Source organism: Borostomias antarcticus (genome assembly GCF_949987555.1).
Source record: "Borostomias antarcticus genome assembly, chromosome: 9".
Lineage (NCBI taxonomy): Eukaryota > Metazoa > Chordata > Actinopteri > Stomiiformes > Stomiidae > Borostomias > Borostomias antarcticus.
In genome coordinates this window covers 8,064,895-8,090,312 of record NC_140242.1, presented here as the reverse complement: position 1 = coordinate 8,090,312, position 25,418 = coordinate 8,064,895, and the positions used below count along the sequence as shown (strand labels likewise).

The 25,418-nt window shown below is 47.5% G+C and overlaps 1 long non-coding RNA gene and 1 pseudogene across 2 annotated transcripts; both read right to left on the bottom strand.

The window, feature by feature from the left end:
* Positions 1-571: 571 nt before the first annotated feature.
* Positions 572-16,006, bottom strand: LOC311312807 (unconventional myosin-X-like; annotated as a pseudogene). The gene is made up of 15 exons: positions 15,769-16,006; positions 10,688-10,931; positions 9,817-9,912; positions 9,110-9,203; positions 8,690-8,745; positions 7,949-8,091; positions 7,206-7,400; positions 6,808-6,965; positions 6,129-6,252; positions 5,438-5,735; positions 3,182-3,496; positions 3,015-3,113; positions 1,857-2,330; positions 937-1,128; positions 572-676 (listed from the first exon to the last, which is right to left on the bottom strand). The product of its transcript is annotated as an unconventional myosin-X-like (transcript).
* Positions 16,007-23,375: 7,369 nt separating this feature from the next.
* On the bottom strand, positions 23,376-25,125 carry LOC311313266. Its single transcript, XR_014630613.1, has 4 exons — positions 25,104-25,125; positions 24,441-24,537; positions 24,045-24,159; positions 23,376-23,567 (listed from the first exon to the last, which is right to left on the bottom strand). It is a non-coding gene; the product is annotated as an uncharacterized lncRNA (long non-coding RNA).
* Between the last annotated feature and the right edge of the window lie 293 nt (positions 25,126-25,418).

Below are 25,418 nucleotides of genomic sequence, written 5' to 3'. Positions count from 1 at the left end.
GTGTTATATCGTCCTGAACTATACACACAGACTTGTTAAAATAACACATCTGTTAAGAGTGTACAGTATCAGAACCTCATTATGGTCAATAACTCAGTTACTATGCCAACGTGGGAAAAAACAAACGCAACATTCTCATGGCGGGGGGAGTTACCGAGGCGACGTGAGAAACGGAGTGTGGTCTGCGTCTCGATCCAATGAGATCAGAGAATGTAGAATTTGACACGACATGTGATACTCATACTGATATTGTACTGATCAGGCTGCAACCAGATGGTGTAGGTGTGAATACAGCGCAGCCTCTAGGGGAATAAGCACTATTAACTGGGCGATAAAGCCTTTAGTGAAGCAGATGCTACAATGTTGGCATATGCACTGAGGGAGACCCCCACGATTCTCACTAGCCAGTCAATGTCTACGAGAAGGACAGATTTGCTTCTGATCAGCAAAACTCCCTGCCATTCAGATTTCTGGGTAGTGGAGTTTAATCCCTGTAGCCTTCGCGGCCTCCTTCCTGCGAACTTTTCGACCCAAGGTGGTTGCGAGCCCGGTGGGGCTGTTGTCCCGTCCATCACCTGATCCAGCTGGTTCCGTAACTGGAAACCGATCTCACGCTGCAGCGCTTCTTCACGATCATGTTGATGTAGGCCTTCATGATCTTGGTGATCTCCCCGACCTGATGATGATACAACATAAACACAGTCACCCGCCAGGAACAAGTACATGTGGAATACACACAGGAACATTATTATACGCTATTCAATACATGTGGAATACACACAGGAACATTATTATACGCTATTCAGTACATGTGGGATACACACAGGAACATTATTATACGCTATTCAACAGCCAATAAAACCATGGCTCTGAGATGCTACGATGCGACGACGATGTGTTTATAGTGCAGTTCCAAGCGATGGCGTTTGAAAGTACCTGTGGCGTTTCGAAGAACATCTCCCTCTCGTCCACGGTGATCTTGTAGGTGTTGGGCTGCGGGGCCCCGAAGAAGACGATGTGTTCGTAGGGGAATGTCTCCAGGGGCCGGGGCTCTCCTCTCTTGTACACAGACACGTTCTCAGCACTCACGCTTAGCCACAGGTCGTGAGGGAAACCTCCTTCCTTACACTGCAGACACACACACACACACACCTGGTCAGAGACATTGGCTAACATCAAACAAACACTGTCTGGTAACCTTCAAGTGACATCATCTTTGTTACCCACCGTGATAAGGGTAAAAACATCGTACACACATTAACACTTTGTACACATTCTGTATATACACACATCACACACAACATTTTGTATTTTGTACTGTCATTTGCACAGTCCTGTCTTTGCACTGTCCCGTCTAGTCCTTCCACCCCGTCAAATGATGTCTCCATGAGTATTATGCACCGATTGACCAGAACAAATTCCTAGTATGTGTAAAAACTACCTGGCAATAAAACCCAGTGTGATGGTATGACTTGGGTCAAATAAAAACCGTGTCAGAAAGGCATCTTAGGGGGCGGTCACACCTGGAAAAGACACTTTAAACGCGGACGCTTCAAAGACGCTTGAAATGCCTGGGCCAAATATGACGATGACGAAATGGCGCTTCTTGCGTCTGACGCTCAAAAAGTTGAAAATAGTTTAGTAGTCAAATCGTTTTTTTATTCGTCTACAACTCAAAACTGACGCGCCTGCAAGAAAAGACGCCCGTCGAAAAAGACGACGGAACGCCAGTCAGACGCGCCGTATCATAGGAAATCAATGGTTTTACTAGGATCTCGTTTCTAGCGTCTTTCCCAGGTGTGATCGCCCCCTTAAGGCTGTATTGTGTTTGCAGTCCTGCGCGTCAGATCAGTCACCTCCACGTCGAAGAGCGTGGATCCGTAGCCGTGCCACTCCTTGATGACGGTCATGTACTTGAGCATGGTCTGGTGCTGGTCCAGCCCCCTCAGCCTGGCCCACTTCTCCAGGACGCTGGCGCGCGTGGCCGACGTCTCCTCCTTCACCCACATCTCCAGCATCTGCTCCTCCTCCATCCTCTGCTTCTTCACCGAGCCCGTCTTCAGGCCCCGCCTCAACGTGCCGTCCAGGAAGCTGGTGCGCCGGCGCTCCAGGGTGTGGCCTGGCGTGCCGCCGGTGGAGGCCCCGCCCCCGCCCCCTGCCTTGGTGAATTGCAGGATGCGGCTGCGCAGGCGGCCCACGGGGTAGACGGCCTCCAGGGTCCAGCCCACCCGGGCCTTGTCCCCGTGGAGGAACTGCAGCCGCAGGGCGGCCAGGTGCTGCAGGGTCTCCTCGGGGGCCGGGAAGTGGCCGCTGGTCAGCCTCTCATGGGCCTGCAGACACAGAGGGGGAGGGCAGCCAATCAGACAATCAACCAATCAGACAATCAACCAATCAGACAATCAACCAATCTCTTCATTGTCCCATGAGGGAAACCTGAGGAGGTCGGTCAGGATCAATAACAAAGACTGATGCAAGAAGAGAGAGTGAATCGTATATATTTATTACACAGCTCTCTGAAATACTCGTCTCTGATTGGACAATCGCACGTTCTACCGGTGAATTATTTCTCGATAATTCACCGGCAACAAGCGATATTCGCCGCTGCTAAGGGCAACACATTATACACGTACGTCTATGGGCGACAGTTGAAAGTTGTCTGAAAGTTTGAATTCTAAACAATAACGGTTTGACTGCTGTAGCCTGCTATGTTCAATCTCTGAAAACGTCCGTTGCCCAAGCACACAGAAACCATTTTCCTGGCGAAATAAAAAGTGTAACTTTTTGACGTTACGTTGGTAACTAGCCGTATAATAAGCGGGATAACGTAGCGAGGTGAAGCCGAGGGGGATTGTAACGCACAGTTGTCGGGCTCTTCTTTTTCGATAATAACCGGCTGGTCATACGTTATCCCGCTTATTACACGGCTACTTAAAGACATTAACGCTAATAAGACTACGCTTTCTGTGACTCTGCTTACTAGTGACTGTCTAGCTCAGTGGATCCCAGCAGCTCACCTGTTCAAACATGAAGGCAAACTCCACCCCTTCCTTGGGCATGCTCTCCACATCCAGGAAACAGTAGAGTTTTAAATAGAGTCGCCACTGGCCCTCCGCCTAATGCTCCTCACTGCCGGCAGGAAGTGTTGACCCCAACATTGAAATCAGCCCCAAACAAGTCCTACATTACTGGAGTTATAACCCACTATAACCCGTGGGAGGTCATTCGAACTAAGTGGCACTTTGTTGAATAGAGCCGTTCCTCCCTGTGGTCCTGACCCACTGGACGTACCTCCCCAGCGGTGGTGTGGGAGTTGATGGAGATCTTGCAGGAGCCTCCTCCATGGCAGTAGACGGTGGTGGTCATCTCCTGTCGGGTCAGCAGAGCCACGATCTCCTCCTGGGACGGAACATACTCCTGGGTCTTGGTCCTCTTCAGAGACTCGCCGATGAACAAGGCGAACTGCTCGATCTCCGCCCCGGGGAACAGCTCCCTGATCCTGGGGGAAACAGACGAGTACAAATCACTATTATAATGTGACGCAGCCAAGTGGATTTGTCTATTAATATGTATATATATATATATGTTACGGTCAATGTGAGAAAACGGGGAATGTGAGCTTTTCCCGGTTATTGCGCACATTCCCCGACCTCGCGGGGAATGTACGAGAAACATGTGCGTTTCTCACATCTCCCGTGTAATGTGCACATTCCCCGACCTTGCGGGAGATGTGAGAAATTGGTTAGTATTTCTCACATCTCCCGTACGGTCGGAGATTGTGCACATTAACCGGGAAATGCTGACAATTCCCGACCCTGCGGTAAATCTAGGAAAGCGCAACCGTATGCAAAACCTCTGCGCAGCCGGGTGGTGGGAGAGGGCTTATGTGACGCCTCAGAGGATGTGCACCATAAGAGGCACCCACGGTAGTTGGGCTAACGTTACTGGCGCACACCTGTGAGAGATTTTTCGTCCTTTCGTCTGTCTTTCGGCTAGCTAACGTGTAGGGTTCCTTTGGAGGTTCCCACCTTCCTGTTGTTGCAATGTTCCTTTTGCGTTTGTTAACTTGATCACCAGTGTAGGTCTATCCTCCTAATACTACTCACACTGTGTGCAGCATAGGCTATATTACTGTTCAAGGTAGACCACAGACTGTTATTAACTGTAGGGGAGGACCGGGACGAATGAAACACTTTTCGGTTTGATCAGATTTACACAGAAATTAATAAAGATGGAGATTACATTTTTTGATGATAAACAACTTGTACATGTCCTTTACTAACCTATTAGTTGTAAGTTTCGTTCTGTGGTGTAACAGTTCAATTCAAGACGAATGAACAGAAGATGTGCATTGTTTCTCTTGTCCCTGCCGTGCGGGGCGAGTGAAACAGAGGAGTGGGACGAGTTAAACAGTGAGATTGTTTTGATTATTGTGTGTCGTAGCCTCGCGGCTTGTAGGCTAATTATCTTAACTTTCAACACATGTATAGTTAGACCCAATTTAATGTTTCCATTAATGCAATTGATGCTATGTATTCGAAAACCATGGGCAAAATGTCAAGCGCCTCTGGTTCTAAGCGCACAAGCCCTCTCCCACCACCCGGCTGCGCAGAGGTTTTGCATACGGTTGCGCTTTCCTAGATTTACCGCAGGGTCGGGAATTGTCAGCATTTCCCGGTTAATGTGCACAATCTCCGACCGTACGGGAGATGTGAGAAATACTAACCAATTTCTCACATCTCCCGCAAGGTCGGGGAATGTGCACATTACCCGGGAGATGTGAGAAACGCACATGTTTCTCCTACATTCCCCGCGAGGTCGGGGAATGTGCGCAATAACCGGGAAAAGCTCACATTCCCCGTTTTCTCACATTGACCGTAACATATATATATAGGTGCATCTCAGAAAATTCTAATATTGTTCATTATTTTTCGTAATTTAATTCAAAAAGTGAAACTTTCATATATTATAAATTCATTACACATGTAGTGAAATATTTCAAGGCTGATTGCCTCCATACCACGCTCCACATTGATGCAGCAATTTGTGCAAAAGGAGCCCCCACCAAGTATTGAGTGTATAAATGAACATACTGAACATACAGTACAATCATAAAGATTAAAACAAAAAAGGCTTGAAATATTTCCCTTTGTGTAATGGATCTAGAATACATGAAAGTTGAATTAAATTACATAAAAAAACTATTTTTCATTATTCAAAAACTTTCACAATATTCTGTACCTGTATATATATAACTACATCAGGATACACACTTATACAACTACTGTACAGGGAGACACATACAGTACAGTGTTGCTTGTGTTAAACTGGGTGGATGCTACTGTAATCCGGTTCTGTTCTGCTCTACTGGGGTTGGGGATCGTTAAAAGAACCCAGAAGAAGGGCGCGACTACGGAGAGAGGTTCTGCGGGTGCCGCACCTTTTGAGGTGGAACTTGAGGTAGCGCAGGATGCCTCGGCTGGGCAGGAAGGTGCAGCTCATGCAGGTGAGGAGGTGCCAGTGAGCCCGATTGGCCGGGCTGTTGGGCTGGGGGACGTGATTGGTCTGTTTGATCAGCTGACAGTAGACCTCGTCCCTGAGTGGCCGCAGGTCCTGGCAGGTCTGCAGGGTGCCCTGGATGATGGGCACGGGGTCCGACACCGCCTCCATCTCCTGCAGCGAGTTGAAGATCTTCACCGCCTCGTCCTGGAGGCTGGCGTAGCCCTTCTCCTTTTGCACTGTGAGAGAGAGAGAGAGAGAGAGAGAGAGACAGAGAGACAGAGAGAGAGAGAGAGAGAGAGAGAGAGACAGAGAGAGAGAGAGAGAGAGAGAGACAAAGAGAGAGAGAGATGAGGCCTTTTTCCATCAAAAAGATAATTTGCTCAAAATAGATTTAAAGCATCTAAAAGTTACTGCGCCATGGTTGATGGGAAAATAATTGAATCGATTGAATACCAATTTAGAAAAACTAATTACTAAAATGCACATCAACACGGGGCATTCGAGCTAACTCGCTAGAATCGCTAGAATGGAAAACCGTGTGAGGGCTTCTAATACCGCTCACAGCTTTGTGTATTTCACTATCAACGAACACTGGCCCCCTGCGGAGAGGGATCAGAGAGTCGACTCACAGTGGACGCTGACATCCCCGTAGGGCAGAGGTAGTAGTGGGGAGTGCAAAGGATGCTGGGTATATCTCAGGATGGGGTTCCTCCAGTAGGTCTGCTCCACAGCCTCCACGTTGAGACTGCTCTCCTGGAGAGAGAGGCAGCGGGATCAGGGGTCGGCTCGTAATGCCTGGGAGGACGGCTACAGGGACAGCTAGTAGCGTGGTAGCGCAAGGTCAAAGGTCAAAGTCAACACAGGAAGAAACCACCGGCTTTGGAAGGGATGCATGCCGTGGTTTGAGCCAGGATAGCACTAAGCACTGCACACAGCTAAATGAAGACATTCTGGAGAAAAGAGGAAAAAATAAGATGTTCACAGAAGGAGGCTGAAGCCTGAAATAAAGGAATATCACTTCAAACACACACAGTGAGCTCCACTCAAGTGACTCACTTAACTACAGTGTGTGTGCCTGGTCACAGGCAGGGAGGGCCTAGGTAGGGGCCTGCACAGCTGAACATGGGAGATGGACATGGGTTACAACAGAGTTTAGACGGGAATGCTACTCGACAATACATAAAAGGGTCATAGGTCAACGACACATTGATGAACACATGATCTCGAAGGCCTGGCCTAGCTAGCGTTTCCCGGCGCTGTGTTTCTGATCCGAGTGAGATTTGATAGCGGAGGCGGGGATCGGGGTACCTTGATGTCCCTGATCAGTTGCTGGGTGGGGGTCTCGATGGGCACCTTATTGTCGATGGCCCCCTGGATGGCTGAGGCCCACCTCATTGCCTCGTTGAGTAGCTTGGTGTAGAGGCAGTACGAGTGTTTCCGCCCGTGGACTATGATGTTCCAGTAGCCTGGGTGGACAAGGAGGGGACGGGGCAGGTCAAAACACAGAGAAGCTGGAGACATTTTGTTTTTAAAGCACTGACTTAGCTTGGTACAATAGGTTACTACTGCCACCATTTTTCTTATGCCTATCCAACTCTTTCCTATCTACAAGTGGCTAGACCTGCGGTGGGGATGTTTGTAATTGTAGCCAACCCTTGGAGTGCCGACGAAGACTGAACACGATTGAAAACGGCGTCCGTACTCACCGGTCTCCTTGAAGACCTTCTCGTCCGGCTGCCCCACTGAACACACGCTGTTGAGCACCAGGGTTCCCAGCTTGGAGGTGCCGCGCTCGGAGGACTTGTAGTAGTCCAGAGAGTTGGTGGTCAGGACGAACCAGCGCTTCTTCAGCTTCAAAGAGGAGCTCTTGGCGCCGGACTTCATCTCTTTGTGCAGCCAGCCTGGGGGGGGGGGGGGGGGAGCAGAGAAGGAGACTGAGAAACACTGAAGCTGTGTTCGGAATCGCTCCCTATTCACTATATAGTGCACTATATAGGGCGTCAGCCATTTTGTTTGTAGTGTCCGAATTCTCCGCGGAATTTTCGTTCCCTATATAGTTCACTATTTATTACCCACAATTCAACTTCATTTCCAGGGAACAGTGCATGTACCCTACATTTTCTCCGTTCCCTAGGTAGTTCACTACATGGTGAACCCTATATAGGGAATAGGGAGTGAGGGAACGAGGGAGCGATTCCGAACACAGCTTGAGAAAACCGCATCCATCCATAACGATACAGGAGACTTGATACATTTTGTCAAAGTCCATTTGGCTCCACATGCACCTCCTACACAAAGGATCACGCTAACCTCGTACATTGCAGCGAGCCTAGTTCTACCCAAGGCTAGTTCTACCAAATCACATCTTGAGTCTGTACGGTCAACTCTGCCGCATAAAAGTCAACCCTATAATCAGGCCCGAGCGTCCCGGACTGACCACAAGACTGACCTCTGACCAGGAACTCCTGCCCGTCCACCCGGGAGTCTCCCTTGGGCTTCTGCAGCAGGCCGATCCAGTGGTGCATCTCCTTCAGCGTGTCGGCGTTGCAGTGGATCACCCGGTTGGCTGTGATGATCACAAACGAGTTGGGCCTGGGGACACATCAATCAATCAACCAATCAATCAATCAATCAATCAAAGCTTTATTTGTATAACGCATTTCATACCCAGAGGAAATACAATGCGCTTTACAGAGAACAAGGGAGGTGGGCATAGGTCCCACTCCTATATATTCCAGAGGGAAGCAAAAAAAACAGTATCATCACATATGTGGTAAAAGGACTGCGCTTATATAGCGCCTTCCTGCCTTGACGCTTTTACAATGGCCTCTCATTCACACACACATTCACACACCAATGGTGACAAGGTGCTAGCCTGCTCATTGGAAGCAATTTGGGGTTCAGTGCCTTGCTCAAGGACACTTTGGACAGGGGGAGTCGGGATTCGAACCGCCGACCATGCAGTCATTGGACAACCTGCTCCAACTCCTGAGCCACAGCCACCCCGATATGACATACAGGGCCCGTAAGAGCAGCAAAATAAACTGTTGTTGTTATTATGCGAAGGTCATAAGGTCATGCTATTGCAGTTTGAAATGAAATAATTGCTGGAGAAAACAGGTTCTTCCTGGAAAACGGTGCATCAGCATGAGATCCAGCAGAGCAGAGTGACTGATGGCTCGGTTCTCACCTGTCAGGGTTGTCAGAGGCACAGACCGAGTCGATCAGTCCAACATCCAGAGTTCCCTGGAAGGAAATGCAAATTGTTTTCCCGATTTACATGAAATATTTACATCCACAAGAACGCCATACTCTAGCTCTAAACTACCATCGACAAGCTGGATCTCTAGCAGATGGGTCGGAGGAGAGAGAGAGAGAGAGAGAGAGAGAGAGAGAGAGTCTGTTGTTACTGCAAGGTTGAGGAGCCAGAACCCAAGAATTGTATTCCCCTGTACCTGTACAATGGATGTAATAATAAAGGAATCTGAAGAGAGAGAGAGACATAGACAGACAGAGAGGGAGAGAGAGAGAGGGGGAATAAAGGAAGAGAGGGAGGGAGGGAGGGAGAGAGAGAAAGAGACAGAGAGTCAGTGACAGAGGTGGCCCTCACCACAGCGTTCTTGGGGTTGGCCTGCTCGGGGTGCATCTCCGTGAGCTGCTCTGGACTGGCGCTGTGGACGCGACTCAGCACATTGAACCAGCCGCTGCAGGGGCACAGAGAGGAAGAGGAGGATGTGGGCGAGAGTTACACAGAGCAACGCCACTACTCTAGTTGACCAGTAGAGGGAGACATACATCTATATCATTTGATTATCAGGCAAAACACCAGAGTAAACTTTGGTAAATGGTAAATAGACTGCACTTATATAGCGTTTTTATCCAATGCACTTTACAATGGCCTCTCATTCACCCATTCATGCATACATTCACATACCAATGGCAGCAGCTGCCATGTAAGTGCAATTTTATATTTTATTTTCATTTATTTGTGTGTGAAAATTCTTTTTGGGATTTTATCCTGTTATCACAATCATTTTGTGCTTGGGATATATTTCAGTGCTTCCCCTACCATTATGGGACAACCTATATTTAATGGGTTACTGTATTTAATGTGTTACTGCTGTGAAATGGTGGAAATGAAAATTCTATCATAATCAAATCAAAAATCGAATCTGCGATAATTTGAAATCGAATTCTGACCCCAAGAATAGAAATCGAAATGAATTGTGCGATCACGAGTGATTCCCATCCCTAACCAGCAAATACCAGTATTCTCTACATGCTGGTGCATACAAAGCAGGAGCACTGTGCTCGTACCTGGCGTCTTCAGGAGACTCTGCGTAGATGTGGTAGGTCCTCTCCTCCGTCACGATGTTCAGAGCGTTCTCCTTCTCGTGGTTGTCCACAATCTCCCTGTGAGGAGGTCAACACAGAGCGGGGACGCCGTCAGAACCAGAACCGTCTGGCGCTGAGCGCTGAGAAAGACGTCGCCTCAACACGCTCTGTATCTAATGAATGGTGAATAGACTGCACTTATACAGTCTGTATAGCGCTTTTCCACCTTAGCGGCACTCAAAGCGCTTTACAATGGCCTCTCATTCACCCATTCACACACACATTCACACACCAATGGCGGTAGCTGCCATGCAAGGTGCTAACCTGCTCATTGGGAGCAATTTGGGGTTAGGTGTCTTGCTCAAGGACACTTCGACATGTGGACAGTCGGAGCTGGGATTCGAACCGCTGACCCTTCGATCATTGAACGACCCGCTCTACCAACTGAGCTTCAGCCGCCCCCCTAAGTAACACTTTAGCCACAGAACACACCATGAGCAGAACCAAAAGACTGGACCGTTAACGACGTAGTGTCGCGTAGCTGGACCAATCTCCACACTGCGCTTACGCTGGGCCAGCGCGGGAGAAAGGTCTGGCTGGACTCATTACCATTTGGGGATAAGGGCGAAAAAAAATGGAGCGGTTGCTAGGTTGTTGTTTTATGCACTGTAGTCTGTTTTGAATCTGATTGGGCGGACAATAGATTTCGCCGCCGCTGATTGGGCAGTAATAAACGAATGACAAGGCTTATCCCCAAAACCTACATCCGCTGAGTCACGCTAGTTACGACATAGCAACAGTTAGCTTCCTATCCGTCTAAACGCGGTCCCAAGTCGGGGGAGCAGGCTCTCACTTGGCCGCGCGGATGTCGATGGTTCCCTTCAGCTTGTCCTCGCTGTCGTTCTCAAAGTAGGCACGCTTGGACTCCCGCAGGACGAACCAGCGCATCTTCCAGTTGCGCCGGGACAGCGTGGACATGCCGCCGCCCTTCTTGTACAGCCAGCCGGACTTGAGGGAGTCCTGCTTGGCCCGGAACCACATGAAGGTCTCGTCTTTCAGTACGCACCAGCGCCGTCGCCATGGGATCATCAGCCCCCCTGAGAGAGAGAGGAGGAGAGAGAGAGAGAGATAGGAGGAGGAGAGAGTGAGAGAGAGAGAGAGAGAGAGGAGGAGAGAGAGAGAGAGAGAGAGAGGAGGAGAGAGAGGAGGAGAGAGAGAGTAGGAGGAGAGAGAGGAGAGAGAGAGAGAGAGAGAGAGGAGAGAGAGAGGAGGAGAGAGAGGAGAGAGAGAGGAGGAGAGAGAGGGGAGGAGAGAGAGAGAGAGAGGAGGAGGAGAGAGAGAGAAAGAGAGAAAGAGAGAGGATTGAAAGAGAGAGAGAGGGGGGGATTGAAAGAGAGAGAGAGGGGGGGAGGGAAAGCGAGAGAGAAGGAAAGAAAGAGAGGAGGAGAGAAAGACAGAGAGTAGGAGAGAGAGAGGGTGGGGGAGAGAGATAAAGAGAGAGGGAGGAGAGAAAGAGAGAGAGAGGGGGAAGGAGAGGTTGAGAGAAAGAAACAGACATTCTCTGATGAAGGCTTGTTTGGACGGCCAAATAAACTGGTGAAATCGAGGCGCTGTCCCTGTCCTGCTTTCTGTCCCTGTCCTGCTTTCTGTCCCTTTCCTGCTTTCTGTCCCTGTCCTGCTTTCTGTCCCTGTCCTGCTTTCTGGAGCTGCACATATTCAGATGTAATTTTTCCTACTTTTTGCTTTAGCACAACAGTAAGTGTCTCTTTTTGAGAAGGTGCATCCAAAATCTCCTCTGATACAGACATCTAGTGATCATTTCTGTCACGAGTGCCCCTACCATTCTCAGAAAAAGACCATGAACATGCCTCAGTTGGTCATGGGACTGGTCAGTGTCCAGTGAAGATCAAATGTTTACAGCCGCAGTATAAGGAGCCCGCTGACCACTAGCTATTGTTTGTATGGATGACCGCCTATAAAGAGAGACCACGCTGAAAGCCGAGTCGTTTGAGCAGAGAACGCTGAACGCAATAGCGTCTCACTGTGACTGACCCAGATATCTGGATATTGTTTTAGTAAATAAGTGTTGAATCCGATCTACAATCCCCCTTCCGGCAAATTGCATTCCTCTCCGGCCATTGATTCCTCAGCACCAGACAAATCAATAGACCATCGCATGGTACAGTCAGAAGAGGGCAGTAGTGCATATTCATTACCAGGATGGAAGGCGAGGTGTGTTTTTAAACATACATCTCTCCCCGTTTCTTGTACCAGAGAAGTAGCGCACTCTTCTCCTCAGAGCTATTCTCCTGCTAGCCCGGCTAGCTAACAAACCACCGCAGCGTTTCGGCACGCGAAAGCCCCCCCCCCACCCCCGACCTCTCAGCCCCCCCCCATCCCCGACCTTGGGCCTCTCTCCTAGTCTGCACTCCCAAAGTTGACCCCTTAGCATGACCCTTCTGCTAGGCCTGGTTGGCAGAACAGCTATTGTATATTTACCAGTGCGTGTTGACAACCCTCTAGAAACTACAGGGCACACATATATGTTATATGCTAATCTCTCCAAAATCCATCAAAATTTACATCCAAATCAGGTGAACGGTTTAGGAATTATAACAAATGTTATATGTGGTACCCCCTTTTTTAAATCCCCCCCCCCCCAATTTTTCACTGTTTACTCCATTAACTAGACATTGAAAGAGAAAAAAACACTACCTCTGCACTTGTTTTATTCCAGATCAGAGGAACATAGTGGTCGATGATCAGCCCAGACAGGAATGAAGGTCACATGTGGGAAAAGACAAAAGACACAACCCATGCATTATCAATTTTGTTTGACTCACTGACATGAAAAGAAGACACTACCATTGCTTAAAAATATGTAAACTGTATAAACATGTGATCATGATCATGATGCTGAGCCCAGTTTCTTAAGTGAGTGAGAGCATACATGCGCTCGTTGCACGCAAGCTTTCCTCAGTATTGTGACAGTACTACTACTTTTTAAACAGGTAATAAGAATTATTTGACCTTTCAATTCTCTTCACTTACATTAACAGACAGTGGCCGGGTTTCCCGAACGTGTTAAGAAGCACTTAACTCCAAAGTACTTCTTAACTCCCATGCAAAGGGTTGCTTAAGAAGGGTTCCTTAAGAAGGTTCTTTATCGGGAAACCTGGTTAGTGAGTGTGTGGTCTCTGAAATAATAAAGAAATATCATATATAGCCTAACTAACAGAAATACTTACAGAAATAACTAAATATCCTAACTCAAATACTAATTGAATTGCTGAAACTGAGCCAGGAACAGTCTGTCTAAGCCTGTTGCTGCCCTCCTGTGGCCGAAAACGGTAAATGCAGTCTATCACCGATAACACACATTTGTAGCCAACAAGAACGTGGACTAAATCATAGCCTACTTGGACAACAGAACATAATGAACATAAAAATAAAACAAAGTAGGCTACAGTTACTCTGAGCTACCAATAGCCTACAGTATAACCAGAGATTACATTATAATAATATGAAGAAGCTATCAAAATCCCTACCGTAGCCATAACTAGCAAAATAGGGCTAACGCTAATATAGCTAACAATGTGACCTCAAACTTCATATTCCCACCTTAGAAATAGCTAAGGTACGGCCATATGCAAACGGATGCAGAACATTTGATTCATGCTTTTATTTCAAGCCGACTTGATTAATGCACTCTTCACTGGCCTCCCCCCAAAACCACTGAGACTTCAGCTCATTCAAAACTCTGCAGGCCCACTGTTAACAAAAACCAAGAGGAGAGAGCACATTTGTCCTCTCTGTTTATGGCCCAAAGCTATGGAACACAATACAGATATCAGGGAAGCCAGTTCGCTAAATAGTTTTAAAAGAAAGCTAGAAACGTATCTCTTCACTTAAGCTTTTAACTAGCTCCTTTTGCACTTGCAGGCTACTGTACTTTTCTTTATTTTATCTCCAGCACAATATTTTATTAAATTGTAATTTTACACTGTATTTTACTTGATTTCTTATCTTCATCTCTTATTGTGTTTTGTCTTCCATCTTATTTACCTGCTTGTTGTTTATTTGACGTCTTTTTATTTGAAGCACTTTGAGCTAGTTGTATGAAAAGTGCTATATAGGCTACATAGTGTAGTATTGTTATTATTATTATTATTATTATTAATCAATCAATCAATAAAACCCTGTTTGTCAATCTGCAGCTGGATTGTATGTAAAATTACCCCCATGGTAAATGTGTGATACAATGACCTCAATACAGGCTAGATGTCATACTCTACTGGTAAATCCAGTGAGAGTCAGCTACAAACCACGGCTGGTCATTGGCTGGTCTTGCTGGATTTACCAGGTCTGTCTGGTCAGTCTCACCCTGTCTGTCAGTCTTAAAGGCGTGTAACCGTAGGACCTCGTCTCATTGTTGCTTGCGACTTTAATTTGATTTTTATTACACATTTTATTGCACGTCTCTTAGTCCATGCAGCTCACTAAGCACAGCCGTGGGATGGGCGCTGATTAGCGTGCATCAGGATACAATGGAGATATGACCCAAACACAGGAGAAGAATGTTCAGAAACTTTACTCTCAAATGAAATCAGTAAAAGCACAAAACATAACGTCTTGTGTTTGTTCAGTGGATAGTGTTGGGGGGAACTGGGGAGTCCGGTCATCAAGTCTGGTCACTGAGTCTTGTCATCGAGTCTGGTCATTGAGTCGGGTCATCAAGTCGGGGCTGTGATTGAAGGGACTTGGTCAGACGGGTTTGTGTCAGGTTCGCGACTTTTTCCAACAATTCGCGACGGAGCATCTCATGCAGAGAGAGCTCCGGACCTCGTGTCCAGTGGGCCTTGGGCGATTGTGGAACGTCAGGCTTAGATCGTCCCTTTAGTGTCACACCACTGGACACCATGGGGGTGGATAAGTGGCTAGCGGGGCTGTCTCCTCTACCGGTCTTGGTCATCGCGAATGGTAGTCTGACAGATGGACCTGTTACAGACGGGGCTGTGTCAGATGGACCTGTTACAGACGGGGCTGTGTCAGATGGACCTGTTACAGACGGGGCTGTGTCAGATGGACCTGTTACAGACGGGGCTGTGTCAGATGGACCTGTTACAGACGGGGCTGTGTCAGATGGACCTGTTACAGACGGGGCTGTGTCAGATGGACCTGTTACAGACGGGGCTGTGTCAGATGGACCTGTTACAGACAGGGCTGTGTCAGATGGACCTGTTACAGACGGGGCTGTGTCAGATGGACCTGTTACAGACGGGGCTGTGTCAGATGGACCTGTTACAGACAGGCCTGTGTCAGAGGCCCTCTTCATCAGAGAGTCCGAGGTGGAAGTGGTCGCCCCTTGAGAGACTTTTTCCCACTTATTACGAATGAGCCTCCAACGCTGAGAGAGCTCCAGATCTTGTCTCCAGTGGGGCGCGGGTGATCGTGGAACGTCCTGGTCAGATTGTCCCTTTACCAGCACACCAGTAGATACCACAGGGGTGGATAAGTGGATAGTGCGGATGTCTCCTCTACTGGTCCTGGTCATGAAGAGTGGTGGACTGGCAGATGGAGCTGTGACAGAAGGGACTGTGTCAGGTGACCTCTTCATCAGAGAATCCGAACTGGAAGTGGCTGCTCTTTGATGGTCTCTTTCCGACATCTCGTGAAAGAGCCTCTGATGCAGAGAGACCTCTGGACCTTGCCTCCAGTGGGACTCGGGCGATCGTGGAACATCCGGGTCAGATTGTCCCTTTACCAGCACACCAGTAGATGCCATGGGGGTGGATAAGTGGCTAGCGGGGCTGTCTCCTCTACTGGTCCTGGTCATTGAGAGTGGTGGACTGGCAGATGGAGCTGTGACAGACGGGGCTGTGACAGCTGCCCTGTTCACCAGAGAGTCTGCGCTGTTGCAACAGAGCCTCTGACAGCGAGGCAGCACCAGACGCTCCCTGTCGGCCTCGGCTGAGAGCGGAACGTTCAGCTCAGATGTGCCCTTTGAACTTTTGCCCTTGTGTGTCTGGAAGGGCTCGGCGACGCCGCCAGACGGCATGGGGGCGGAGCCTCTACTCATCTCAGACACCGGGTCTTCTCCACAGGCCCCCGGATCATAGGAGTATGAACCTGGATCATCTTGTCCTCGACAGTCCCAATGGAGCTCATGCATCTGCATTAGTACTTCCAGACGGGCAAGGCAGCTGTTGACCCGGACTGTCACACTCTCCAGCTCGGCCCTTTTGAGATAGAATAAAATAAATGAATAAAAAAATGACTTTTGATGATTTTAGTACACTTGTATAATCAAAATGCATCATACCACACACTTTACACATGAACACACACATCTCACACATGCAAGCACAAACACACACACACACACAGTTGGATACACTGCAAAAAACATTTTGAACTTACCAATCACTGTCTTCACAGTTTTCATCCTAATTTATAAACGAAATACCAGATGGATGTTGAGGTCATTAAGGCTTCACAAAGAGCAGCTTCTGTAATTGTTTGAATTGTAAATTATTAAAGTACAATGAAACTTTGATTACCAACCTTAATATTTCCTTGGCGATTTCTCCATTGGTCTAATAGCCAAGACAGGATCAGGATCATAGAGAGAGCGACCACAACTCCCCAGAGTATCACATCAAGGTCCAGGAACGGGTTTGGCTGAAAGGGCGTCGCCTCAGGACCTTGGGATGTATGTCCACATGGCACCCTCTCTCGGGTTCTAGAAAAAATCTTTCTTGCACTATCGAACATATTGGCAAAGACACAACTTTAGCAACATGTTAATCTCATCGCAAAAACCACACTGACGCTTTTCCACTTGTTTACAGCAGGATGTACCTTCCCGCTGTGACGTGTACATGTTACGCCATGCGAACACCCGTGATGTCACAGACCGGATAGAACACTGTGACTTGACGGCTAGTCCAGGCGGCCAACTAATTGAAATAAATGTAGTGCTAGATTTAAATAGATTTAAGCTATTTTATTTTAGCGTTGTTAAGACCCAACGATACCTGCTAGCCAAATGTGCCAGAGACCCCAGAAGCAGAGACAAGACCGGATCCAAGTTCAACGATTTGATAAATCATAAACCCTACCTAACATAAACGAAAACTAGCCTATTTAGTTGTGTATGGGTGCCTGGTAGGAATATGAATGGAGTGTGTGTGTGTGTCAGTGTCCGGTGCGAGTGTAGGCTAAATGTACCGGGGAGTGTTGTGTAGGCTATGTGCTGCAGAAGAAAAGCCCTAGTGGCAGGGGTGAGGCGACAGGGAGAATCCGAGAGGTGGGTTCCTGGGTCGAATGCGTGGGGGGAGACCCGTCCGGGAGGGTCCTGGGTAGGGGAGCACGGGGAGATGCGGTCCCGAGGAGGAACGAGAGAGTGGAGGGAAGGAGCGGGGAGATGGGGCTTAGGAAGTTCGGGGGAGAACGTAGGTGGAGCTGGGGAGACACTGGTCTTGAGCCGGAGGGAGCCAAACAGTTGTCAACGTTCAAGCGCCCGACGTTTGTCTTCAGCAGCCTGAAGTAGTACCGAGCCCAGGCGGTGATTGTCTTCAGCTGGTCAGATGGTAATGGGAAACACCTGCTGCTGAAGGAGACGCCGGGACCAACCTCAATGATGACGCGCTGAGTGGGACTGGGAACGTGACTGGGATCGGCTTGGGCGTGGGGGCACAACAAGCCTATTACAATTAATAGACTCAATCACGAAGATCGTTTCACAAACATTAAGGCAACGTAAAGAGAATATAGCCTATAAATATGTGACACATCAGCCACTTTCAGCTGGAGGGGTATCCCTCAATATTTAAACCGTCACTCAACAGTAGCGGTCTACCCCCCCCCCTCTATTTAATCATAAAGATATTTGGCGCCTCTTTGTGGCAGAATATGATATGATCAGATCTGCGCAAATGGCACAAAGACAATTTGCTTGGGGCGAAAGAACCCCAGTGCTATGAGGAAATCTATAAGTGGATTTAATATCCACCCACAACTACTGTATCAGCTGTCATTCCTGCAAGGTCCAAGACCACCCCCCCCCTTTGCTTATCCAGACCTGGAAATTACTCAAATTCCATACTTTTCCATATACCGGATGAATCATGATTTTCATATTTTTCATAATATTTTTGGTCATCAATTTGATCCCATACCCTCTGCAGGCCAATCCCTTGTTTATCAAAACAATAATTTAGCCATAGGGAGGTGGGGTATGGCTGCAAGTTGTGAAATAAATAATGTTGTACGTGTTTGTGTTTACATCACAGAAGTCCACAAGATACAGACAACATCAGATAGCTTATGAAATACAATAATTTATTAAAGCATTTTTAAATCCAGTTATAAAACATCATTTTGTGATTGTTTTACTCCAAACAAGCAGAAATGTCATAAGTACAGTCATTATAAATTGGAAGCTAAGAGCTCTGGTGTAGCTGCCGGCAGCTGACCAGAACAGTCAACGAGAGAGGAGAGCAATGAAACGCAGGGAGGACAGCGATGCTGAGAGCGAGGTACAGACATGGGCTAACATCCAAATCACACCGTAGCTTGACAGGCAGACACCCGTTGCCCTTACCAACATGGGTCTCGGGGTCATTTAAAAGAAAAATGCTTGCAACCAAATAATAGTGAATCTAGGTTTTAGGATAGGAGCTTTTTTCTTCTTTCTTTAAAATGCTTTCATCATGAATTGCAGACCACCTACACAGGGGGCCAAACCAGGGGGCCAAACCAGGGGTCCACCTGTGACTCGTCCTAAACGTTTCTCTGACATGGCAGATACATCTGTTATACTATGCTACTCTATACTATACTCTCTGTATTGGCTTGTGACGACGTGTCCTCCTCACTGCTCCTCTCTCTTCCAAACCATTAAAATGACACATAATAAATACCCCACCCACCCATGTCCCCCTCCCAAATAAAACATCCTTCAGTAGCAGAAGTACCAAGCAGAACATGCTCGTTTCTGGAAAAAAAAAAAAACGCTTTCTTTGAACAACAGTTTCAGTCAGAATACATTTCATTTCTACGCGCTTTTGTAGGACACCTCTCAACTTGTCCTACCGATTTACACGGTTTTCTACACCCTTTTTGAACACAGGGGGAACTGGCGACGCAGGTGGTGCGTCGGTGAATTACAATGTTTGATGTAGAGAATTGCCGACTCACACGCTTGCGTTTGATGCGTCAACTTTGACGGATGCCATTCACTTTCAATGGCCGCAGCCGAATGGCATTCTGGTTCCGTTGTTGTCCCGGTGCGTTGCGTTGCCTGCGTTGCTAGCGTCGAAAGTTAAAACATTTTCAACTTTCAGATGCGTTGCCGGAGCTGCCGACCAATCAGATGTCTTGACGGAGAAAGACGTCATCGCAAGGCGGGATTTCACATTTTTCGATACCAAGATGGAGGACAATCGCTGTTTGAATTGTTTGTTTTCAGAATAGGATGTACCCAATACCTGCGGGCACCACGTTCACGTTGCCTCAACCACAATGCATAAACGATCGCCACACGTTCGACCAGATTAGCATCCATGACAGCACTAAACGAAAAGCCGGGTGGGTTTTCAAAATAGTTCGCGCTAGCAGGTTCGGAGAATATACTCGGCTGTTGCGAGCGCAGTTTTGGACAATGTGATTGGTTGTTGTTGCGTGCGGCAGAAACGCCTTCCGCCATCCGTCAATGTTGACGCATCAAACGCAAGCGTGTGAGCCGGGCGGTACGACTCACACGCTTGCGTTTGATGCGTCAACTTTGACGGATGCCATTCACTTTCAATGGCCGCAGCCGAATGGCATTCTGGTTCCGTTGTTGTCCCGGTGCGTTGCGTTGCCTGCGTTGCTAGCGTCGAAAGTTAAAACATTTTCAACTTTCAGATGCGTTGCCGGAGCTGCCGACCAATCAGATGTCTTGACGGAGAAAGACGTCATCGCAAGGCGGGATTTCACATTTTTCGATACCAAGATGGAGGACAATCGCTGTTTGAATTGTTTGTTTTCAGGATAGGATGTACCCAATACCTGCGGGCACCACGTTCACGTTGCCTCAACCACAATGCATAAACGATCGCCACACGTTCGACCAGATTAGCATCCATGACGGCACTAAACGAAAAGCCGGGTGGGTTTTCAAAATAGTTCGCGCTAGCAGGTTCGGAGAATATACTCGGCTGTTGCGAGCGCAGTTTTGGACAATGTGATTGGTTGTTGTTGCGTGCGGCAGACACGCCTTCCGCCATCCGTCAAAGTTGACGCATCAAACGCAAGTCCCCGAGCGACAGTTCATGAACGCACAATCATGTAGGCTAATAGCCCAATTCAGCACCAACATATATCGCAATGCAAGATTAGACGTGTCCTCTAACCGGCTCATTAATGGTCCGATATGGATTTGTTCCCCAAACTGAACCTATGCGCTGTCCCAAACCTTTCCGCGCTATATGTCACACACCTAATGCAGGCACTCCATCAAACGGCAATAATTGACCAATTAGATTGTCATTAATATGTGATCATGTGGACCTGTTTGCTGTTTGGTAAGCATATAAATGACAGTCCTCCTGTGCGTAATGCGAGCCTAAATGAATCCGGCGCTACTCGGCCTACTGGCCGAGATAGAACTCCAAAGAGGTGACGGCGATGGCGACTGCACCCACATAAGGGCACCATCAGTGAATGAATACGTCTATGTGAATCGCAAAAATGTGCACACTATAAATACCCAAATCATATGTGACGCCGACATGCTCATCACAAGTGTAGTGGCACGGTGGCCTGGCTCCACGCATGACTCATTCACCCTGGCGCACAGCAGGGTAGGGGCTAGACTGGAGGCAGGCGCTGCGCGTGACGGCTGGCTTGTTGGTGTGTGCATAGCCAAGATACATATTCTTTGTCTTTTTTACTTTAATCTTTATTAGCATTTTCCATCCATACAACGACAATACAATAAAACATAAAAACTTACAATAACAGCTTATGGGTACTTCCATCCATGCAGCTTTTTTTTCTTACTCAAATATGACAATTTTAATACTAGTGGTATCATCACACTTCCTTCTATAATCCATCAATTTTTCCCATCTCCCTTCAAACTTTCCTTCCTGCATCCTCAATGCATAAATACATCTCATACATCTCCTCCACAACACCCACCACTGCTCCTTGGTTGGGGGTTCCACCTTATACCAAGCCCTCATTATTGTCTTTTTACTAGCAACCAATAGTACTTTCACTAGGTATCTGTCCCCTCCTTGTACATCATTCTGTTATGTTTGCCAAGATGTATATTCAAAGCTGATAAGAATGAGAACCAGTCAAGACCCCACCACAAAATGAGGACCCAAGCCCTCAGCCCCCTCCCCGTCATGAGGTTTACCAGCGGGGCCAAAGGGCCCACACTGAGGTCATGCGCCAGCTATGAAGACACAAACAAGTAAGGTTCACATTTCTACCATTTTATTGTCTGTTGGTGGGTGACTGTGTGAGGTGTGTGAGTGCGTTTGTGAGTGAATGTGTGAGGTCCGTGAGTGTGGTAGTGAGTGACTGTGTGAGGTCCTTGAGTGTGGTAGTGAGTGACTGTGTGAGGTCCTTGAGTGTGGTAGTGAGTGACTGTGTGAGGTCCGTGAGTGTGGTAGTGAGTGACAGTGTGAGGTCCGTGACAGCATGTGTGAGGGAATGAAGTGCAATGAGGATGTCCTGTTGGCTCTGGTGGTGTAGTGTGGTGACCTCCACCAACTGCTGCACAACTGCCCCACAACTGCCCCAATCCCTTCTGCCATTTCCCTCTGGGCCTCTAGGGTCATGAGCCTCCAGCACAGCGTCTGAGAGGAAGCCCAGCCCTCAGGGACCCTTGAGGCAGGGACGCTGGCAGCCGGAGGTGGTGGCGTGGGCGGTGGAGACAGGAGACGGAGGCGCTGGAGATGGCACTGGAGGTGGAGGCCGGTGTGCTGGAGGTGGAGGCACTGGAGGTCGTGGCGCTGGATGTAGAGGCTGCAACCGGCGGGGGCACGACCGTTAGGTCAAGGACCACTGCAGACTCCCCCTCCTCTGAGTCCCACCCCACGTCAGAGTCTGGAGAAACAATTTCAGTCATTTTCTTTGAGTTTGTCTGTTAACTTGATTATGCATTAAACATTTTATAGTGTAGCCATATTCAATTGATATGTTTTTCTGTTGGCAGCCAAATAAATGCTTAAGTGTGATTTACCGGGTGATTTAGATGAGAGTCTTAATTTCCCAGCGGGGAAAATGTTTAATGTGGTCTAACATTATGAAGTGGTCATCTGTGTTATCGTTCCCTGTTTTTGGTCCTAAATCAATCACAGCCTACCACAGAATGTGTGGAATGTTTGCTTTCCTCACAGCCACATAATACAGCATGTCCGTGTAGCCTACGCCACATACAGGATGCACGAAACGTACAGTTGGCTACCTAAACTGTAGGAGCAATCAGACAAATGTAGGCTCGTACAAAAAGCTTACCTTCCGAAGATGATTTGTTTCCTCGCGTGGACCTCACCAACAAGCACATGCACCTCCGTCTCCGAAAAGTTTCTCTTCTTTCCGCGTTTTTCCATAAACGTATTTGTCTTTCCTATGCTCCACGCTATATTATGTCGGTTCCTTCCGGGGTATCCACGTTGTGCGCTGTCATAGTTTTGACCATATATGGTTGAATTTGGGCGTGGAGAGGGCGGAACACGGGGCGTGTGCGCGTACGCTCTCTCCTCCGCCACCTTCGGATTTTCTGTGGTGAATTTGGCGCAGCAGCGTGTACGACATTTTTGATAGATCCGAAAAGCGTGTAAATATTCTCGTCGTACGCTACTTTTCGCATTTTCCTCGTTTTCGTCGTACGCCCTCTTTTACACCTGAATTTACATGCTCTTTGATAAATGAGGCCCCTGGAGTTCCTGCATGTTCAGGGGGCGGAGCTAAAGTGCATCTTCCCAGAGGCCAACACCTGTATTATAACACTGAGACTGCCTATCCACACCTCGTATGAAGTGTGGAGAGAGTACATGGAGAGTGGCATCTTACAATCTCCTCTCTTTGGCACAACACAGTTTGCCTTTTCTACTCTTCTTTTACCTTCCAGCCTTCCTCCTCCTGGGCAGGGCTCTATTAGTGTGTAAACATGTTAAAGCTGAGGCGTAGGTTATGTGTAATGTACCTGACCACAAGTTGATGAACTGAGCTATGTAATGCTTAAAAAAATACTACTAACAAGGTTTGTGTGTTCAAGTTGAGGTGAGGTTTATTTTATCAATTAATCTTAATAAAGCAGTGTCAAAGATTTGAACAATTTTGGGGGATTTAATCAGAAAAGGTCCTCCTGCAATCTCCCTCCAGGTAGAACTTGGTGGCGGACTGGATAAGGTTATCTCTTTCCTCCAGGCTGGCGATGTCTCTGGTCCAATCTGGCCATTAGCACCCACCAGATATCTTGACTCTATCATATCGTAGTAAATTAAACCATTAAGATGTTACAAGAAATCAGTCTCAGATCAACAGCTGTATTTATGGAATTACTGCTAGTACACAAAGTACTAAGTAACATATTATAAAAAAACAGAGTGAATAATTTTTCTAAAATATAGCATAAAACATAACATAAAATATAGCTCTTCCTTGATGTGGACCACCTTGTCCCAGGCCCACTCCAGGACACAGCGCAGGGTCACTACACCCTGCCTGATCTAGAGGCATACACACAACACATACAAAGCTCATTTTAGTGACAGTGACTGGTTGGCGGTGTGTCGGTGGTTTGTGTGCAGCCTCACCGTCAATAGTTTACGTAAGAAATAACACACGAGAGGGAGTGTGTGGTTATTGGCACGGCAGTGCTGCGGTCAGAAGCCCTCAAATGTGTTATTGCTTTTATGCAACAGCACTGCAGTCGTTACATTTTTTTTGTTGAAAAAGATGGGTTTATAGTGTTTGACCATGCAGAGCTCTAAAAGTGATGACGTCAAGTACCTTAAACTGGGTCCTAAAACGGATGGGGAGCCAGTGTAAGGAGTCCAGGATTAGAGTAATGTGACAGGACGTTCTGGACCTAGTCAGTAGCCTTGCAGCAGGGTTTTGGACCATTTATGTGTGTGGAGGGGCATATATGTGCACATGTGTGTGTGAGAGTGTGCACAAAGTTGTATGTGGTGGGGCAGTATAACTGTTCAGGTGTGCAGGGCAGGTGTAGGCCAGTCCTCTGCTCAGGGTGCAGTCAGGGGGCCATCATCTCCACCACGCCGTCCAGGGACTCACCCGCTCTGGAATAAATCTCCCGCTCTGGAACATACAAGAAACACACACACACACACACACACAAGAAACACACACACACACACACCACAATGGATAAATCTAAGGATAAATCTGAGACTGTCTTCAGACATCCTTGACAGTTTACTTTAATTTGTGTACTGCTATTATGCACTGGCTGTACATGTTTTTTATTCTCCAATAAAGTCTATTAATCAGTCAAACAACGCTGGCCTTCACTACTAGCCCTGTAGAGTAGCAGAGCAGTTATATACAGGAGATAGAACTAGTCCGTCCGTTTCAAATACCTGAGAGCCAGGCATCTGGGCGTGGTACCAGCGGTTGATGTCAAAGACCCCAATGTAGGTGGAGGGTTTTCTCTGGCCATAGGCCTTCACCTGCCAGCTGCAACACCCAATAAAAAACAACCAATAAACAAAATACCACAACATCTGATAAACAACCCCCTTCAACGCTCTAACTTCCTCCCTTTCCCTCATAATAGGCATCACAGCGTATTTTTAGACTGAGACAATATATTGCATTGTATGTTTTGCTTTCTGAAGTCTCTGCAAATAATGAGGTGGTGATGATTAATTGCAAACTACCAAGAGACACAGAAGCACCAACTGTAACTTAACTTTAATATGTTTGTAATTGTTAAATGTAGACTATTGCTAGCTAATGGCAATCTGCCGGTAGGTTAAGTTTAGGCAAACATTGTATTAGTTATAGGCCTACTGTCTGTAGCCATCATTAGCTGACTAGTGTTCTAAATCTGTAGCTAGCTAGCTGGCAATCAAAGCTGTCTTTGCTAAATGCTTTTATTGAATCTATTTTCTATTAATTATTTTATCTTTTTTTTTATTAAATGCTTTCGGTACTTAATGAGTAAAATAGTTCAAAGCTGGTGTAATATAATAGCTAGATAACACTGTAATATGTTATTAAAAGTAGCCTAGTGCACTTACCGTGTTCTGAAGTGGACCCTCATTCGGACAATTGTACTACCTGAGTCACCGTAGAGGCCAGTGGGCGGTACCTTTCAAAAATGTGCTTATGAGACGCCTGGCGGCGTTTAATAAACGCCTGACGGCGACAGGCGTATTTAACCATAACCGACGCCTGGCGGCGACAGGCGCTTATTAAACGGCGCATTGCGAGGATTTGCGCCGTCCAATACGCCGTTTTTCAACGAAAACACGCCTGGTGACGGCGAAAAATCAAGGCGAATTATGACCCATTTGGCGTTCCATACATACCTTGCGCACGGAGCCTACGGCGAC